This window comes from Oncorhynchus gorbuscha, linkage group LG02 (genome assembly GCF_021184085.1).
Source record: "Oncorhynchus gorbuscha isolate QuinsamMale2020 ecotype Even-year linkage group LG02, OgorEven_v1.0, whole genome shotgun sequence".
NCBI classification, from domain to species: Eukaryota; Metazoa; Chordata; class Actinopteri; order Salmoniformes; family Salmonidae; genus Oncorhynchus; species Oncorhynchus gorbuscha.
In genome coordinates, this window is record NC_060174.1 from 27597048 (window position 1) to 27615981 (window position 18934).

An 18934-nucleotide genomic window follows, 5' to 3' on the forward strand; every position below is an offset into this window, starting at 1 on the left:
AAGTTGGAGCAGGCCAGCTAAACCATCAAGCTAGCGACAGGCGCTGAAGACGACACTGCCATTAGCTGGTACATCCCACACCACAGCATAACGGCAAGAATGTTGTGGTATTCAACTGATCGTTCAAGTACAAAGGGGACCACATAAACAAGCTCCTGCTCCCAGGACCCATGCTGGGCCCCTCTACTTGCAGTGCTCCTCAGATTTAGAGATCACTCTGTTGCCATCAGCAGTGACATTCGTGGGATGTTCCACCAATGGTGAGGTTGGTCTGGAGAAGACAAGAGAGTCGATAGAGAAGTCCTTCTACATGGACAACTGTTTGCAAAGCCTAACTGACAAGGAAGATGCCAAGGCCCTTGTGGACAAACGTTCCTTGGGGTAAGCTTGCACTATCAGTCCGACACCCTGTTGTACAAGTCCCGCCAGTCGTACAAGTCCAACAGTTACCATGCACGCTATTTACAAGGTCCTGGATAGCAATACGACCTGCTGGGGTACATCACCCCTGAGTCGGAGAGAGAACTATTTTGCGTAATTATGACACTTTACTGATACTGTTATGTTGTTGCATGTTTTTGCCTTATAGAACTACAATTAATTTGGGATTGACACAAGTAGTATTCCACCAAGTGTGGCGTACAGCAGGTCAGCCACCAGGGGGAGAATCATCGAGGCCTGGTGACAGGAGACGACATCACGAGGCGATGGCTCCCTCTGCTGGATGTGCCAGGTCTCGACGGGCTCTCCTGCCAGGACTAATTGGGGCTGATTGTGCTTGGTGAGTAATCAAGGGGCTGATTGCTCACCAGCTGGATGAGTCCCATAAAGCTGCCAGGAGGGCAGCACACGGGAGAGGGGACTGGAAAAAGAGAGGTTACACCTGTATAGTTGTGCACAGTGCCAGGGATAACGGAGGGAGCTCAGTTTGGTTCCCCCAGGATACAGCAAGACCCCGGAGCCCAGAAGACGGTATCCCGGAGGAGGTCTCCTGGAGGAGATTCTTTAATTTTTCTTTGTTGTTTAAATAAACACCCTTGAAATTGAGCTAATCTAACTCTGTCCGTGTCTGATCTGTGTAAATGTCTTGACCAAACCCCCTTGTCTGCCACACAAGATTCACTCCCAGTCAAGATTCATGGTATAGCCAAAAAAGTGTGTGTGTGCTTAATGTGTGTTGGTGAAGAGGAAAAGGAAATACATATCCCGAAAGGAGAAGCATCAGCATTGTTCTTACCGGACATCCTGTGGAGGGTTAGAACCCAAATCACAGTCAGCATAAGTGCACTAGTGGGTGAGGGCATTCACAGCCGTCCGCTCAGATGGGTGAGGGCATACCAGCCAACTATTATCTAACATTGACACAGCAACCAGACCATTGAGTCTAAGTCTTTAGATGCAGTTATCAATTCAGGTTCTGTGTCGTATTCTTTCTTTCACATTCTATGTGGTTGTAGACATTCACTTGGATGGAATTACAACCGAACAGCAGCATGAGATTGTTATAACCTTGAACAATAAGTAATTTGTTTAATTTAATTTATTTTCATTATTTTATGTCCATCAAAGCTCTAATTGACCCTAGCTTTCCATGTTATATGAATACTTGGGGCAGTAGAAAAGGGAAGGAAACTTGGAAGAGAGAGCTACAGAGATATGAAAAGAAAGAGACGGAGAGAGAGATGAGATGAAAGATGACAATACTTTCATGGAGCAAACCTATTTATTAACTTTTCAACCTATTGTTGATTCAGCCAGTACCTTTTGACATGTTATTTTCCATCTTCAAAACGCTACAGAATCTAACTTTCGTCTCAGAACGTGCAGAAACAAGAAAAATGGTCATGCTTTGTGACTAACACACTATGAGTAATTCTGTGACGGTATGGAAAATGTGTGTACTCTGTATGTAAATGTAGGAAGTGGTATGGATTAGTGTCTTTTCTCTCTATGAGCAGTAACACACTATGAGCAGTTCTGTTGAAACTCAAATACACTACAATATCCTTCATTTCACGAAAGTTCTACTGCAATAAGGTGATCAAATTAAGATCCTACATCTGTAGCTGCAGTAACCCATGTGAGTGCACCTCACTCTGGCTGTCCATTCAGCAGGACACAGGCCAACATAATGCTGCCACAATGCCTGCCAACACATACACACACAACTCCTGCATGAGCAACGTGAAAGCCTAAGACTTCATGCATGTGTTTACAATAAAGTAGCCAGAGACAACAAATAGACAGAATCACTCACAGAGCAGATGGGGAAGAAGAATGGTTTGGTTCACTCAACTGTAAAATGGACCATACACTATTTATATCCTAAGAATAGGGTATAGATAGGGTATGAATAGGGACACCGGTGTAAGAGCAAGTCGCAAGATTTTGCAAGATTTCCGAAAGCCTTCCACAGGAATGCTGGCCCATGTTGACTCCAATGCTTCCCACAGTTATGTCAAGTTGGCTGGATGTCCTTTTGATGGTGGACCATTCTTGATACACAAGGGAAACAGTTGACAGTAAAAAACAGCAGTATTTCAGTTCTTGACACACTCAAACGGGTGCGCTTGGCACCTACTACCATATCCTTTTCAAAGGCACTTAAATCTGTTGTCTTGCCCATTCACCTTCTCTTCATCTTCACTGATTGAAGTGGTGATGTCAATAAGCTTTCATATGGATTCCTTTGGTCAGTCTGTCATTGAAAGAGCAGGTGTTCCTAATGTTTTATACACTCCGTGTATCTCATTGTTGAGAATGTTATGTCTTTCTTAATGTGACTGGATAATTACAGTTGAAATTTGGAAAAGGTGTAAAAAACCTTACCGAGAATCTAGCAGGCCCTGCTCTCATTACAACACTAATCCACAGAGAGGAATTACAGGGTCAGGGCAGGAGAGGAAAATGTCAGAGTGTTGGCAGACTGGTTGAAAAGCAGCCGCCTCGCTCTTTATATTTTATATATTCTCTCTTTCTCTCTCTCTCCCGTGACAGCCCTGTGCCCACTCGGCACAGGTCCTCCTGATCCCCTGCTGCCCTGGCATGTGGTGCCCATGCCCACGCTGCTTCAAGAAACAACCGCTGGCACCAAGGCGGCAGTCCTGCTAAAAACCGAAAGAAGAGGTGACAAGCCATTGTCCAAGGAATAACATGACAATATAAAAAAAAATCTATGGGGTTGAGATTACATTTGCATTAAAAACTGAAGTCTCTCCTTTGTCCTTCCTCTTTTATGGCACATCACACAGATACATTGGCAGTCTTTTACACAATGTGGTGCTGCTCTGCAAGCTGGCAGTGCTTGGCCCTGTCAGAATGACAGAGAGGGACAAGGTAAGGAGGTTGGGGGATGGAGGTATTTGTTTACAACACTGTATGTTGACACTGAGACTAAGAGGGCACACTGACTGCTATGCAGGCAACTCAATCCAAGTCACTTTCCTTTCCTTTTCCAGACAACCTTCAGAGGTTGGATGAAACATGAAAGCTATCAAAAACCCAACCCGACCAGAACAAGGTACATAGTATTCCTGTAATGGACAGTCTTTTCCAGGCACAGAGTGATTCTCAAATGTCAAGAGAACATCCCTGAAGCAGTTAACCAGAGCGACACATAATTGCTCTAGATTAAATTGACTATTATGTGTTTAAAGAGCTGGTTCAGAGGTGGGTTGTCCTCTGTGATTGGTTTCAAAGATAACTCCTGGTCTTTGGGTGGCCCTGTAAAACCTTACTTAAGTAAGTTGTTTTTGTACGACCGCATCAATCCCATGATGCACTACTCTTGGCTCCTTTATTGCTATGATACAGTAAGATACCTTTATTTTCAGCATCTCAATGGAAAACAGACAAGAATGATGACAGGTATTACACTGAAGATGGAACACACTGTCACTCTCCCTTTTCTGAGCTGAGAGATGGTGAGAGCAGTGGAGGGTAGGGATTTGATACCCATCAATGCTCTGCATACGGGCTATGACCTTGGGGATATTGATGAACACACTCTGTTTGATACACATACACATGTAGGATCTTAATTTGATCAATCTTTTGTTGATGAGAATTTTCCTGCACAACAGGCAATGCAAACTTGTAGTGTATTCAAGGTTTAAAAAGGCTTCCAAAGTTTGTAATTTCCACTTTAAAATGCCAGACTTAATTTGCCCGAACGTAAAATGTAACAACACCTACAAAAAATATCCATGACTTCTAATCGACATAATAGTTGGCATTTCCTGTTGCTGTAGGATTATTTTCTTGTTGTAGCAAACTGGCTCAAATTAAGATTCTACATCTGTACTTATCCACACTATCAAAGACAGAGAAACGTGAAGCTCGCACTGAATGCTGGGTCTAAACATAACATGTCCCTCCCTCTCCTTCCTCACTATGCAGATGATGAATAAACCTAGCGCTGTGCTCAGCTCTGTGACACAGGCTCAAATTTGAGCAAAATTATAAAAAATAAACAACAAAAATATCACATTTACATACAGTTGAAGTCGGAAGTTTCCAAACTTAGTCAAATACATTTAAACTCAGTTTTTCCACAATTACTGACATTTAATCCTAGTAAAAATTCCCTGCCTTAGGTCAGTTAGGATCACCACTTTATTTTAGGAATGTGAAATGTCAGGATAATAGTAGAGAGAATGATTTATTTAAGCTTTTATTTCTTTCATCACATTCCCAGTGGATCAGGAGTTTACATACACTCAATTAGTATTTGGTAGCATTGCCTTTAAATTGTTTAACTTGGGTCAAACGCTTTGGGCATCCTTCGACAAGCTTCCCACAATAAGTTGGGTGAATTTTGGCACATTCCTTATGACAGAGCTGGTGTAACTGAGTCAGGTTTGTAGGCCTCCTTTCTCGCACACACTTTTTCAGTTTTGCCCACACATTTTCTACGGGATTGAGGTCAGGGCTTTGTGGTGGCCACTCCAATACTTTGACTTTGTTGTCCTTAAGCCATTTTGCCACAACTTTAGAAGTATGCTTGGGGTCATTGTCCATTTGGAAGACCCATTTGCGACCAAGCTTTAACTTCCTGACTGATATCTTGAGACATTGCTTCGATATAACCACATCATTTTCCATTCCTCATGATGCCATCTATTTAGTGAAGTGCACCCGTCCCTTCTGCAGAAAAGCACCCCCACAACATGACACTGCCACCCCATGCTTCACGGTTGGGATGGTGTTCTTCGGCTTGCAAGCCTACGCCTTTTACCTCCAAACATAACAATGGTCATTATGGCCAAACAGTTCTATTTTTGTTTCATCAGACCAGAGGACATTTCTGCAAAAAGTACGATCTTTGTCCCCATGTGCAGTTGCAAACCATAATCGGGCTTTTATATGACGGTTTTGGAGCAGTGGCTTCTTGCTTGCTGAGTGGGCATTCAGGATATGTCAATATAGGACTTGTTTTACTGTGGAAATAGATACATTTGTACCTGTGTCCTCCAGCATCTTCACCTGGTCCTTTGCTGTTGTTCTGGGATTGAGTTGCACTGTTTGCACCAAAGTATGTGTATCTCTAGGAGACAGAACGCGTCTCTTTCCTGAGCAGTATGACGGCTGCGTGGTCCAATTGTGTTTATACTTGCGTACTATTGTTTGTATAGCCGAACATGGTACATTCAGGCATTTGGAAATTGCTGCCAAGGATGAAACAGACTCGTGGAGGTCTACAATTATTTATTTTTTTAGGTCTTGTCTGATTTCTTTTGATTTTCCCATTATGTCAAGCAAAGAGGCACTGAGTTTGAAGGTAGGCCTTGCAATACATCCACATGCACACCTCCAATTGACTTAAATGATGTCAAATAGCTTATCAAAAGCTTCTAAAGTCACGACATAATTTTTTGGAATTTTTCAAGCTGTTTGACCCATTATGGGCCTGGTGTCTCTGTATTCCCTGAATAGCTGCCAAGTCAGTACATCCCCAAAGTTGACCATCACAATCTTACAAGAGAAACCGGTTTTCCATACAGTGCATTCAGAAAATAATCAGACCTCTTGACTTTTTCCACATTTTGTTACATTACTGCCTCATTCTAAAATTGATTAAATAAAAAAAATACTCATGAATCTAAACATAGTACCCCATAATGACAATGCAAAAACAGGCTTGAATTCTTTTAGCAAATGTATTAAAAATAAAGCAGAAATACTTAAAATTATTTAGACCCTTTGCTATGAGATTCGAAATTGAGGTCAGGTGCATCCTGTTTCCATTGATCAGCCTTAAGATGTTTCTACAATTTGATTGGAGTCCACCTGGGGTAAATTCAATTGATTGGACAAATTCAATTGATTGAAAGACACCTGTCTATATAAGGTCCCACAGTTGACAGTCCATGTCAGAGTAAAGATCAAGACATGAGGTCGAAGGAATTGTCTGTAGAGCGTCGAGACAGGATTTCGGTGGGGCACAGATCTGGGGAAGGGTACCAAAATTATTCTGCCGCATTGAGTCTCCAAGAAACCAGTGGCATCCATCAATCTTAAATGGAATAATTTTGGAACCACTGTCATGACGTTGGCCTGGGGGAAGGTTTATAACAGTCATAAATACCTCTCCCCCCCCCCTTTTTCCTCTCTCTACCCTACGGATGTTACATTTGCAAAACCCTTAGTTAACATAGAGATTCTGGGAACATCAGGTGGTGGGGGGGGGAATTAACTATATTCTGGTAATCCTACCAATTGAACATATGCGGTGGTGCTTAATGAATATCTCAGTTCGGTTGTCATCTGAGACATTCTTATCAATGATAAGATGACAAACTCTACAGTGGAAAGTCTACACATCAGAGTTATCGGATTCACATGGAATTGTTGTTCAATTTAAATATTTGAATATGAAATTATTTGTCATGGGATGAATGTGATTTTAGATTCTAAAATGTGAGATTTGGGTTTTCATAAGGAAGGGCTCTGCTCAATCAGTGGCCCGCCCTTGTGAAGGGACATGGGCTATAAAACTTTTCAAACACGCCCTCCTCTCCCTTCCTATATAGAGCCTAGATAACAATATGACCTCCTGTTCCGAGGATGTGAGGACGACGGTCCGATGTCAGAATGGTTCAGAAAATAACTACAGAACGAAGACAACATCAGCGTGAGCTTTGCTTGCGAATGGTATGAACTTGAACTCTTATTCTCTACAGAAGTAATACCTCCTAGCCGTTGAGTTAGCAACAGCAGCTGCAAACGCAGGTTAGGAAGGAACAGACAGAGTATCCCGTCTACCACAGAACAACGTTACTACAACATATCCAATTACCAGCAGAGACATTCTTCAAAGGACAAAGTGTCATGTATTGTCATGTCTTGTCCCTGTGCTTTCTCTTCTCTTCGTTTCCCCCTGCTGGTCGTATTAGGTTACTTTCTCTCTCTCTCTATCGTTCCTGCTCCCAGCTGTTCCTCATTCTCCTAACGACCTCGTTTACTCTCTCACACCTGTCCCCTCTTTTGCCCTCTGATTAAGTCTCTATTTCTCTCTCTGTTTCTGCTTCTGTCCTTGTCAGATTCTTGTTTGCTTTGCCCTTGTTCCGTCCTGTCGTATTCTGCCTCCTCTTCAGATGCTGCGTGTGAGCAGGTGTCTCTGTCCTCTACGGCCCGCGCCTACCCGAAGGGACCTGCAGTCTGTTGCCGCTAGCCCTGCAATTCTCCTCTACTACTAGAAGGGGGACTCTCCTGTAAAGATAGAGGATTTATGTTTTCCCTGTTTGGACATCTCCTGTAAAGATTGAGGATTTATGTTTTCCCTGTTTGGACATTAAAAGACTCTGTTTCTGTTAAATCGCTTTTGGGTCCTCACTCACCTGCATAACACAAAGGACTCGGTTTGGCAACACAGCCTTCTATCTACCACCAACCTACCGAAGCGCAGCACAGAATAAATATTTCTTGCGTTTTCTTTTTCCAAATGGGCGGTAATTTAGAATGCATAAGATATTGTATTTACTATAGCACAGCTTCGCCCTTTGTTCCTCAGTCTTCCAGCTCTTTCACTCAAACCCAGCCCCTTTTCTTTTGTGTAACAAGCTGTCATATCTGTTCTGCCCGCCAGGGACGTTTTCCTTCATGACGTAATCTGTAATCAAGTTATAATTCATTATGTGTAAATGTAATTCTGTGTTATTAGTTGGGTCTAATTATTTATTTACTAAATACCTAATTTTGAATTGCTGATTTAACTTGTTAGCCAGGGTTCGTGCAGATAACGAAGAATTTACAACTTTCAGATGAGACTGAATTAAGATGACGATTAATATTGACTGCTATTGATGCAAAATATTACTAGGTCTTTAAGAGTTTATTCGGAAAATAACAGCTCTATAAATATTATTTTGTGGAACCTCGACTCTCTAGTTAATTACATTTACATGATTTGCTCTATCAGGTAATATTAATTACGGATAAATTATTTTATAGAATAGCATGTCATATCACTTAATCCGGCATAGCCAAAGACACGAAACCACCAAGACTCTGCCCGGCCAAACTGAGTAATCAAAGGGTGAATGGCCTTGGTCAGGGAGGTGAATAAAAACCCAATGGTCACTCTGACAGAGCTCCAGAGTTCCTCTGTGGAGATGGGAGAACCTTCCAGAAGGACAACCATCTTTGCAGCACTCCATCAATCAGGCCTTTATGGTAGAGTGTCAAGACGCAAGCGACTCCTCAGTAAAAGGCACATGACAGCCTTTGAGTTTGCCAAAAGGAAGCTAAAGGAAACAATATTATCTGGTCTGATGAAACCAAGATTGAACTCTTTGGCCTGAATGCTGAGCGTCACGTCTGGAGGAAACCTGGTAGCATCCCTATGGTGAAGCATGTGGTGGCAGCATCATGCTGTGGGTATGTTTTTCAGTGGCAGGAACTGGGAGACTTGTCAGGACTGTTGGAAATATGAACAGAGCAAAGTAGAGAGAGATCCTTGACAAAAACCTGCTCCAGAGTGCTCAGGACCTCAAGACAAGGGCAAATGTTCACCTTCCAACAGGACATCAATCCTAAGCACACAGCGAAGACCATGAAGGAGTGCGAATGTCCTTGAGTGGCCCAGCCAGAGCCCGGACTTGAACCTGATCATTCATTTTTGGAGACACCTAAAAATACCTGTGCAGTGACGCTCCCCATCCAAACTGACCTAGCTTGAGATAATCTGCAGAATGGGAGAAACTACAGGTGTGCCAAGCTTGTAGCATCATACCCAAGAATAGTTGAGGCTATCATCACTGCCAAAAGTCCTTCAACAAAGAACTGAGTAAATGGTCTGAATAGTTACAGTTGAAGTTGGAAGTTTAGATTGGAGTCATTAAAACTCGTTTTCAACCACTCCACAAATTTATTGTTAACAAACTATAGTTTTGGCAAGTCAGTTAGGATATCTACTTTGACACAAGTCATTTTTCCAACAATTGTTTACAGACAGATTTTTTCATTTATCATTCACTGTATCACAATCCCAGTGGGTCAGAAGTTTTCAAACACTAAGTTGACTGTGCCTTTAAGGATCAGAGTATGGCAAAGAGGAGTGAGAGAAGTTGCTGATGGTGGTGGCCCCTGATTGACCTAGGTCCTGTAGGCATTGTGACAGACAGAGCCTTCTTCACTCACTGACTGAGAACAAAGTTATTGTGGCAACAATGTCACGCCCTTGTCCATTCTGCCCATGAATACTATATTGAGAAGTGTCATCAGTCATTCCTGACTGTCTTTTGGAAAAGTGGCACTTACACGTGGACACAGTAACATAACACATGCTAGTCTCCAGACGCAACATACTAGTGCTAGTCTCCAGACACAACAAACAAGAACAATCCTGGTTGTTATTACATACATGAAAGTGATCACAACCTATGAACTGTGAAGGTCAATATCAGGTCAACTAAGCACTTTGGAAGTTTGCTAAATAATTTATTGACAGATATTACTGACGTTAGTGTAATGACTTGTAGGACAGACAGTGCCCTCCTAACACAGTGACCCAGGCCTACACATGCATAAATAGAAAACAACAGAGAGACTCAGAGATACAGGACAGTACTTTAACAGAAAGAGCAAGTGAGAGTGCAAGCTTTATACTGCAGTAAGAGTAGTTGTAGTATGAACTGTCAACTGCTAGGTTGTGGCAGCATTATATAACTTTTTATGTTGAAACCAAAATGGTGTAGCAGTCAGACGTCTTTGTCCTGTCGTGTCCCTTGTATATATCTTTTTACATATTTTTCTTCACATATCTTTTAAAAATATTTTCCTAAACCTCAACATTTAAATACTCTCCTGCAACCCGCTTCACCGAATGTGGTGTGGGTCTGCTTTTTTCTAAAGTATTTATATTTATTTCGGATCTGGATTCCCTCAACTGAAGCTAGCCAGCTAACTACCTACCAACTATCAGTCAGCAAACCATTGCTAGCGGTCATCAGCTAACCTCTAGCTCGGAAAGTTCTCGCCAGTTCAAACAACGTGACTCAAACAAGAGCATAACGGAACTATTTCTCTTCTTATCCCCGGATTCCAACCGCAAACTCGGAACATTTTCATCTGGATCTTCGCAACTAGCTAACCGCAATCCCGGGTGACCACTCCTGGCTAGCGTTTCCATCCCAGAGCCAGCACCAATTAACATGAAGCTAGCCTGGCCAGGGCTTCTGTGCTACCACCGAAGCCCACTCCCAGGCTACAATATCCGGACCCCTTCTACTGCCGGTACGGGGCACGGAACCCTGTCGATCCTATACGACTGGAATACCGACATAATCTGCCTGAGGATTCCAACAGGCCCCACAGGCGCGACGCCCGCTGAAGGCCCATTCTGCTAACCTGCTCGGCCTGCTAGCTACCTAGAGCTACCTGGAACCCTACTAATTCCACGACTGGTCTATCGACGTCACAGCACGAAGAGGCAAAAACAGACTTACCCCCATCTGCTAACTGCTAGCTTGCCTGCCCCGGTCTGCTAACTGCTAGCTTGTTTAGCCCCGGCCTACTAACTGTTAGCCTGTTAGCATCGGCCTGCTAACTGTTACTCTCTGTTCCGAATGTGCTAGACGGCCAGTTCGTATTGTATTTAGCCATTCCCTTATCCTACTTCTCCTCTATTCCTCTGGTGATGTAGAGGTTAATCCAGGTCCTGCAATGCCTAGTTCCTCTCCCACTCCCCAGGTGCTCTCATTTGTTGACTTCTGTAACCGTAAAAGCATTGGTTTCATGCATGTTAACATTAGAAGCCTACACCCTATGTTTGTTTTACTCACTGCTTTAGCACATTCTGCAAACCCGGATGTCTTAGCCATGTCTCAATTCTGGCTTAGGAAAACCACCAAAAACCCTGACATCTCCATCGCTAACTATAATTTTCTAACTATAATTTTCCGCCGAGGTAGGGGGCGGTGTTGCAATCTACTGCAAAGATAGCCTGCAGAGTTCTGTCTTACTATCCAAGTCTGTACCCAAACAATTCAAGCTTCCACTTCTAAAAATGCATCTTTCCAGAAACAAGTCTCTCACTGTTGCTGCTTGCTATAGACCTCCCTCTGCCCCGAGCTTGTGCTACTTGTTGACCTAAACTGGGACATGCTTAACTCCCCAGCCATCCTACAATCTAAGCTTGATGCCCTCAATCTCACACAAATCATCAATGAACCTACCAGGTACAACTCCATATCCGTAAACACCGGCACCATCATAGATGTTATCCTCACTAACTCGCCCTCCAAATACACCTCTGCTGTTTTCAATCAAGATCTCAGCGTTCACTGCCTCATTGCCTGCATCCGTAATGTGTCTGCAACCAAACGACCACCCCTCATCACTGTCAAACGCTCCCTAAAACACTTCTGTGAGCAGGCCTTGCTGTCTGCTCTTGACCAGCACAAAACATCCTGTGGCGTTCTGCATTAGCATCGAATATCCCCGTGGTATGCAACTTTTCAGGGAAGTCAGGAACCAACTAGCTAGCTTTTTCAAACAGAAATTTGCATCCAGCAGCACTATTCCAAAAAGTTTTGGGACACGGTAAAGTCCATGGACAATAAGAGGACCTCCGCTCAGCTGCCCACTGCACTGAGGCTAGGAAACACTGTCACCACCGATAAATCCATGAAAATCGAGAATAACAATAAGAATTTCTCTACGGCTGGCCATGCATTCCCCCTGGCTACCCCATTCCCGGCCAACAGCTCTGCACCCCCCGCAAAAACTAGCATTCATACAAATCAGCTGGGCTGGAAAATCTGGACCCTCTCTTCCTAACATTATCCACCGCCATTGTCGCAATCCCTATTACCAGTCTGTTCAACCTCTCTTTCGTATTGCCTGAGATTCCTAAAGATGAGAAAACGTCCGCGGTCGTCCCCCTCGTCCAAGGGAGAGACACTATAAACCCAAACTGTTACAGACCTGTATCCATCCTGCCCTTCCTTTCTAAAGTCTTCAAAAGCCAAGTGAACGATCAGATTACTGACCATCTCGAATTCCACCGTACCTTCTCCCCTATGCAATCCAGCATCCGAGCTCCTCAGCCACACTCAAATTCCTAAAGGATATCATAACCACCAAAACAGTACTGTGCAGCCGTCTTCATCGACCTGGCCAAGGCTTTCGACTCTGTCAATAAAAGTATTCTTATCGGCAGACTCAACAGCCTTGGTTTCTCAAATGACTGCCTTGCATGGTTCACTAACTACTTCTCAGATAGAGTTCAGTGTGTCAAATTGGAGGGCCTGTTGTCAGGACCTCTGACAGTCTATGGGGGTTGCACAGGGTTCAATTCTCAGGCCGTCTCTTTTCCCTGTAAATATCAATGATGTCGATCTTGCGCGGGTGATTATTTAATCCACCTCTACGCAGATGACACCATTCTGTATACATCATGCTCTTCTTTGGACACTTTTTATGGCTTCAGGGGCAGTATTGAGGGGCTTAGATGAAAAGGAGCCCATATCAAACAGCCTACTCCTCAGTAATAGTTGCTAATATTTGCATATGATTATTAGTATTGGATAGAAAACACTCTGACGTTTCTAAAACTGTTTGAATGATGTCTGTGAGTATAACAGAACTCATATTGGCAGGCAAAATCCTGAGTTGAAATCACAACAGGAGGTCAGAAATCTGAGCATGTATCTATTCACCCCAATGAAATCCCCTTGAGATATGAATGATGTTGCACTGCCTAGGGGTTCCACTAGATGTCAACCATCAATATAAATTATAATGAGGCTTCTATGTTGTTGTGGTAGTGAATGAGAGCAGAATATATCAGCTGTCCATCAAGCAGCCATTTTGTGATCCCACTTTTTCCTCATGGTAGTCACTTGCATTCCATTGCAAGTTGGAACTTTATTGAAGCTATATGTTAAAAGCGTCCTAATGATTGAATCTGTACTTAGTTTGAAATGTTTCTTCGACCGGTAATATCACTTGGTATATTACCGGAAGGTATTTGGACATAAATAATGGACATTTTCGGACAAAACAAACATTTATTGTGGACCTGGGAATCCTGGAGTGCTTTCTGATGTAGATCATCAAAGGTAAGGAAATATTTATTTTCATTTCTTGTTTATGTTGATGCCATCTTTGCGGCTGTGGTGTTTTTGAATTGAGCGCCATCTCAGATTATTGCATGCATTTCTTTTTCCTTAAAGTTTTTTAAAAATCTGACACATCGGTTGCATTAAGGAGAGGTATATCTATAATTCCATGTGTATAACTATATTATCATCTACATTTATGATGAGTGTTTCTGTTGAATGATGTGGCTATGCAAAATCACTTGATGTGAATTTTTTTATACTGTAAATATGAACTTTATCAAACAAAACATACGTGTATTGTGTAATATGAAGTCCTATGAGTGTCATCTGATGAAGATAATTCAAGGTTAGTGATTAAATTAATCTTTATTTCAAGTTTTTGTGAAGGCTATATTTTGCTCGAAATGGCTGTGCTTATTGTGGTTTGGTGGAGACCTAACATAATCGTTTGTAGTGCTTTCGCTGAAAAGCCTATTTGAAATGGGACACTTTGGTGGTATTAACAACGAAAATAGATTTAAAATTATATAAGACACACGTATGTTTTAGGAATTGTAATTATGAGATTTCTGTGGTTTGAATTTTGTCGCCCTCTATTTTCACTGGTAATTGTCATATCGATCCTGGTATCGGGATTGCAGCCATAACAGGTTATTAAGAACCCTCCAAACGAGTGTCAATGCCATACAACACTCCTCCCGTGGCCTCCAACTGCTCTTAAACGCTAGTAAATCTAAATGCATGCTCTTCAATATGCCCGCACCCGCCCGCCTAGCATCACTACTCTGGTTGGTTCTGACTTGAATATGTGGACAACTACAAATACCTAGGTGTCTGGCTTGACTGTAAACTCTCCTTCCAGACTCATATTAATCATCTCCAATCCAAAATTAAATCTAGAATCGGCTTCCAATTTGGAACAAAGCCTCCTTCAACCAGGCTGCCAAACACACCCTCGTAAAACTGACAATCCTGCCGATCCGTGTCTTTGGCGATGTAATTTACAAAATAGCTCCAACACTCAAGTCAGCAAATTGGACGCAGTCTATCACAGTGCCATCCATTTAGTCACTAAAGCCACATATACTACCCACCATTGCGACCTGTATGGTCTCATTGGCTGGTCCTCGCTACATATTTGTCGCCAAACCCACTGGCTCCAGGTAATCTATAAGTCTTTGCCTGGTAAAGCTCTGCCTTATCTCAGCTCACTGGTCACCATAGCAACACCCGTAGCATGCGTTCCAGCAGGAATATTTCACTGGTCATCCCCAAAGCCAACACTTCCTTTGGCCTCCTTTCCTTCCAGTTCTCTACTGCATATGACTGGAACAAATTGCAAATATCATTGAAGCTGGAGTCTTATATCTCCCTCACTAACTTCAAGCATCGGCTGTCAGAGCAGCTTACCGATCTGTAAATAGCCCATCCAACCAACTACCTACCTCATCCCCATATTTTTTTCCCTGTTCTTTTGCACACCAGTATTTCTACTTGCACATCCTCATCTGCACATCTATCACTCCAGTGTTAACTGCTAAATAGTAATAACTTTGCCACTATGGCCTATTTATTGCCTTACCTCCTGACCTTGTTTGCACACACTGTAGATTGATTTCTATTGTGTTATTGACTGTTTATTTATCCAATGTGTACCTCTGTGTTGTTTTTTGTCGCACTGCTTTGCTTTATCTTGGCCAGGTCGTAGTTGAAAATGAGAACTTGTTCTCAAGTGGGTACCTGGTTAAATAAAGGCGAGATAAATAAATAAATAAATGATTCTTTGAATTCAGAGCTTCTTTGTAATAGCATTCATTTATCAGCAGCCTCCCTCCCGCTGTAGCCCACATTAACGTCTGTTCCCCCCACTGAGGAATTAAAAACATTCTCCACTCAGACAGCCCTTATCAATTATCAAATGCCAATAAGTCTGAACTATAACATTGATATATCAATATACACACCCAGGGACATTTCCACTGGGCATTAGCGAAGAATTGGAGGGGTTGGAGTAATGACAGCTTGGCAACAGAAACATGGGAAAGGGGTTTTAAGGAAAAATAAGTTTTGTACTGTTATTTTCTGTGGTTGAGATTGATTGTGTTTACAGGATGTCACATTAAAAAATGTGGAACCCAATTCTATTTTTCAATTTAATTATGTTTCCTCTCATTCTAAAATAGCTCTGTTCCTAACATAAAATCAATTGCTATGACGTCAGCCTAGTCCGATTGGTGTGGTGGAGTTTGTTTGCCCAAAACAAACTCCAAACACATCTCCTACTAAACTATTTTTCCAGACTTTGGGGCATTTGGCGGGGACAGTCAGCCCTGTTTGTTGGATCAATTGGGGAATAATTATGATGACTGAATCTTGAAGTCTGCATCATGAAGAAATCCAATGTATGATAGGGGGGGTGAGATTGGTGGTTCTGTTACTTTGTTCTGTGGATATCTGCTCCTCAAAGCAGAGAGCCCCTTGTCAATTAATTGATTGTGAAATAATGAGAACTCTTAACCACATGACATTAAAGGACTCATCCACCCAGCTAACAATAAACGTTCCCACAAATTGTGAGAATATTCCGTTAAGAGTCTCTTTACGTCATTACCTAACGTTTTCATAAGAATGTTCCAGTGATGTTCAAGGACTGTTTCCAAGAGACCATTCCCTTAATGTCAAATAGAACTTACCCCGAACGTGGTTACCATGTTCTCCAATAATTCTATTAACATCCCACGAATCATACACAGAACATGGCTTCCATGTTCTCAGAACATACTGTATGATATAACAATTCTAGACACGTTTAATGGGAACGTTGCAAGAACATGCATGTGTATCAATTGTCAGGATGTAACCTGATGTTCAAGCCAATCACGGCCCTGATTGGTTAACTACTGATCATTTACAGCTCTTTGACTGTTGGCAAGGTTAAGGACAAACTTTTAACATACTGTTTCTAACAACTGGACAGTGTTTTCAACCTACATATATATTTTTTAAACCCCCCCCCCCAATTTTGTGGTATCCAATTGTTAGTAGTTACTGTCTTTTCTCATCGGTACAACTCCCGCACAGACTTTGGAGAGGCGAAGGTCGAGAGCCATGCGTCCTCCGAAACACAACCCAACCAAGCCGCACTGCTTCTTAACACATCGCGCATCCAACCCGGAAGCCAGCCGCACCAATGTGTCGGAGGAAACACCGTACACCTAGCGTCCTGGACAGCGTGCACTGCACCCAGCCCGCCACAGGAGTCGCTAGTGTGCGATGAGACGAGGATATCCCTGCCGGCAAAACCCTACCTAACCCGGACGACGCTGAGCCAATTGTGCGCCACCCCATGGGCCTCCCGGTTGCAGCTGGCTGCGACAGAGCCTGAGCTCAAACCCAGAGTCTCTTGTGGCACAGCTAGCACTGCGATGCTGTCCCTTAGACCACTGCGCCACCCGGGAGGCCTCACCCTACATAGTTAACACACTTTGACATACAGGGTTTCATTGTGCTCATTTACAGGGCCTTCAGAAAGTATTCATACCCCTTGACGTATTCAACATTTTGTTGTGTTACAGCCTGAATTAATAATACAAAATGTATTATTAAAAAACATATATTAAAAAACATATATCACCCATCTACACACGATACTTATGTGATTTGTTTATACTCCTGAACTTATTTAGGCTGTCCATATCAAAAGGGATTGACTCATTTAAAAAAAAAAACATTTTAACATTATGGGGTCTTGTGTGTGGATCAGTGACACAACATCTACATTTAAATTCAAGCTGTAAAACAACAAATGTGGAACAAGTAAATGGGTGTGAATAGTTTCTGAAGGCACTGTATACACTATAAAGGGATCCCAGCTTGCAAAATAGATTTACATCTCAATGGGACTCCATGCTAAAATAAAGGTGAAATAAATGTTTTAATAAAATCGTTTTTTCTTCAGTGTACTTTTAACAGAGTTGAGATTTACTTCAAAGTGCATTCACCCTGCTGCTTACACCTATACAGTTATTTCAGATCAATCCGATTATTGTGCCAGTATAGTTAGGCCCTGTCGAGAAGAAAAAAATGACCCCTTCTCCTTAGATCTGAAACAACTGGATAGGTGTAAGCAGCAGGGTGAATGCACTTTGAAGTAAATCTCAGGTGGGGGCTATTTCTGTGGGATCATCAGGCAACATCCATGAAACATGTCTAGAAAATTAGTATCTAATATTCTGAGAACATGGCAACAATGTTCTGTGTATATTTGGTGTAACGTCGATGGAATATTCTCCTAACCTTCAGAACTGGACACATGAATGTTCTTGCAACATCCCCTGAAACATATCTAGAACATGCTAAGTAGGTTCTCAGGAGGTTTTTGCTAACGTACATAGAATATTGCCCTAAAAAAAACAGAATACTGGATACTCAAACATCAAGGGAACATTACATGTAACATCACAAACATGTTTTCTCTCCCTAGCAATGTTAGCTGGGCAGTCACATCTGCCTGTTTTCCCCCCTTTTCTCCGCCTGTCTTTCTGCCCCTTGTGTGTTCAAGCCTTTTCTCTTTCTCTTCTTCAAATATAACCTTATTATGTCTAATATTCGCCTCTGTCTCTCTATTCTTACTTTCCCTCTTTGCCTAAGTCATGAGGTTCATGTGTTCTATGCAATTAAGACTAATATCACCCACTGGGTAGAGCAGCAGAGAGAGATATCAAAGAGCCAGAACAAAGGGAGGGGACAATGGATGATCTGGGATTGGAGCTGGTCTGACACTGCTGCAACAGAAAAATTCTGAAGAAAAGTTCAAAAGGTACAATTGAGCCATTGCCATCCAACTGGCCATTGCCATCCAACCATCCAACCCAAAACAATTATATAACAGTTATTTGTGTCAATATGTGTAATGTCTCGTTAATTTATGGCAAGGAAATTATATATAGCGGAGCTTCTTTTAACTTGCATTGGTAGACTAAAAACTATTTTAAAAAACAGAGCGCCTTCGCATTCGCCCAGAAGCACAATATAGTGACATTACTCATGAGGAAATATTCTCTACCCACTCACACATAGAATGGAGATTACTAATTCACTTATGTCCTCCCAGGCCTGCCAAAGATATACTAGTGGACTGGCTAAGTAAATAAATGATGGGAAAGGCAAAAACAAATGAAGGCAGTGTGATGCATGGAGATGGAGAGAGAGAGCTGCTCATTAGGCCGCGAGTCGGAGAAATGACACCAACGGGACACCTGGGCAGCGAGCAGGAAAGAACAACGATTGGAGGAGAGATAACAGAATATCGGAAATGGCCCTGGAAAGTTGGCATCACTAGTGCTGGCCTGGGGGGTGGGAACTGGAAC

At 42.4% G+C, this 18934-nt stretch overlaps 1 protein-coding gene across 4 annotated transcripts in view; it reads right to left on the minus strand.

Moving 5' to 3' along the window:
• LOC124000216 (cadherin-13-like) overlaps positions 1-18934 on the minus strand; it is a 701352-nt gene that overhangs the window by 438844 nt on the left and 243574 nt on the right. The gene's annotated exons all lie outside the window — the stretch shown is intronic.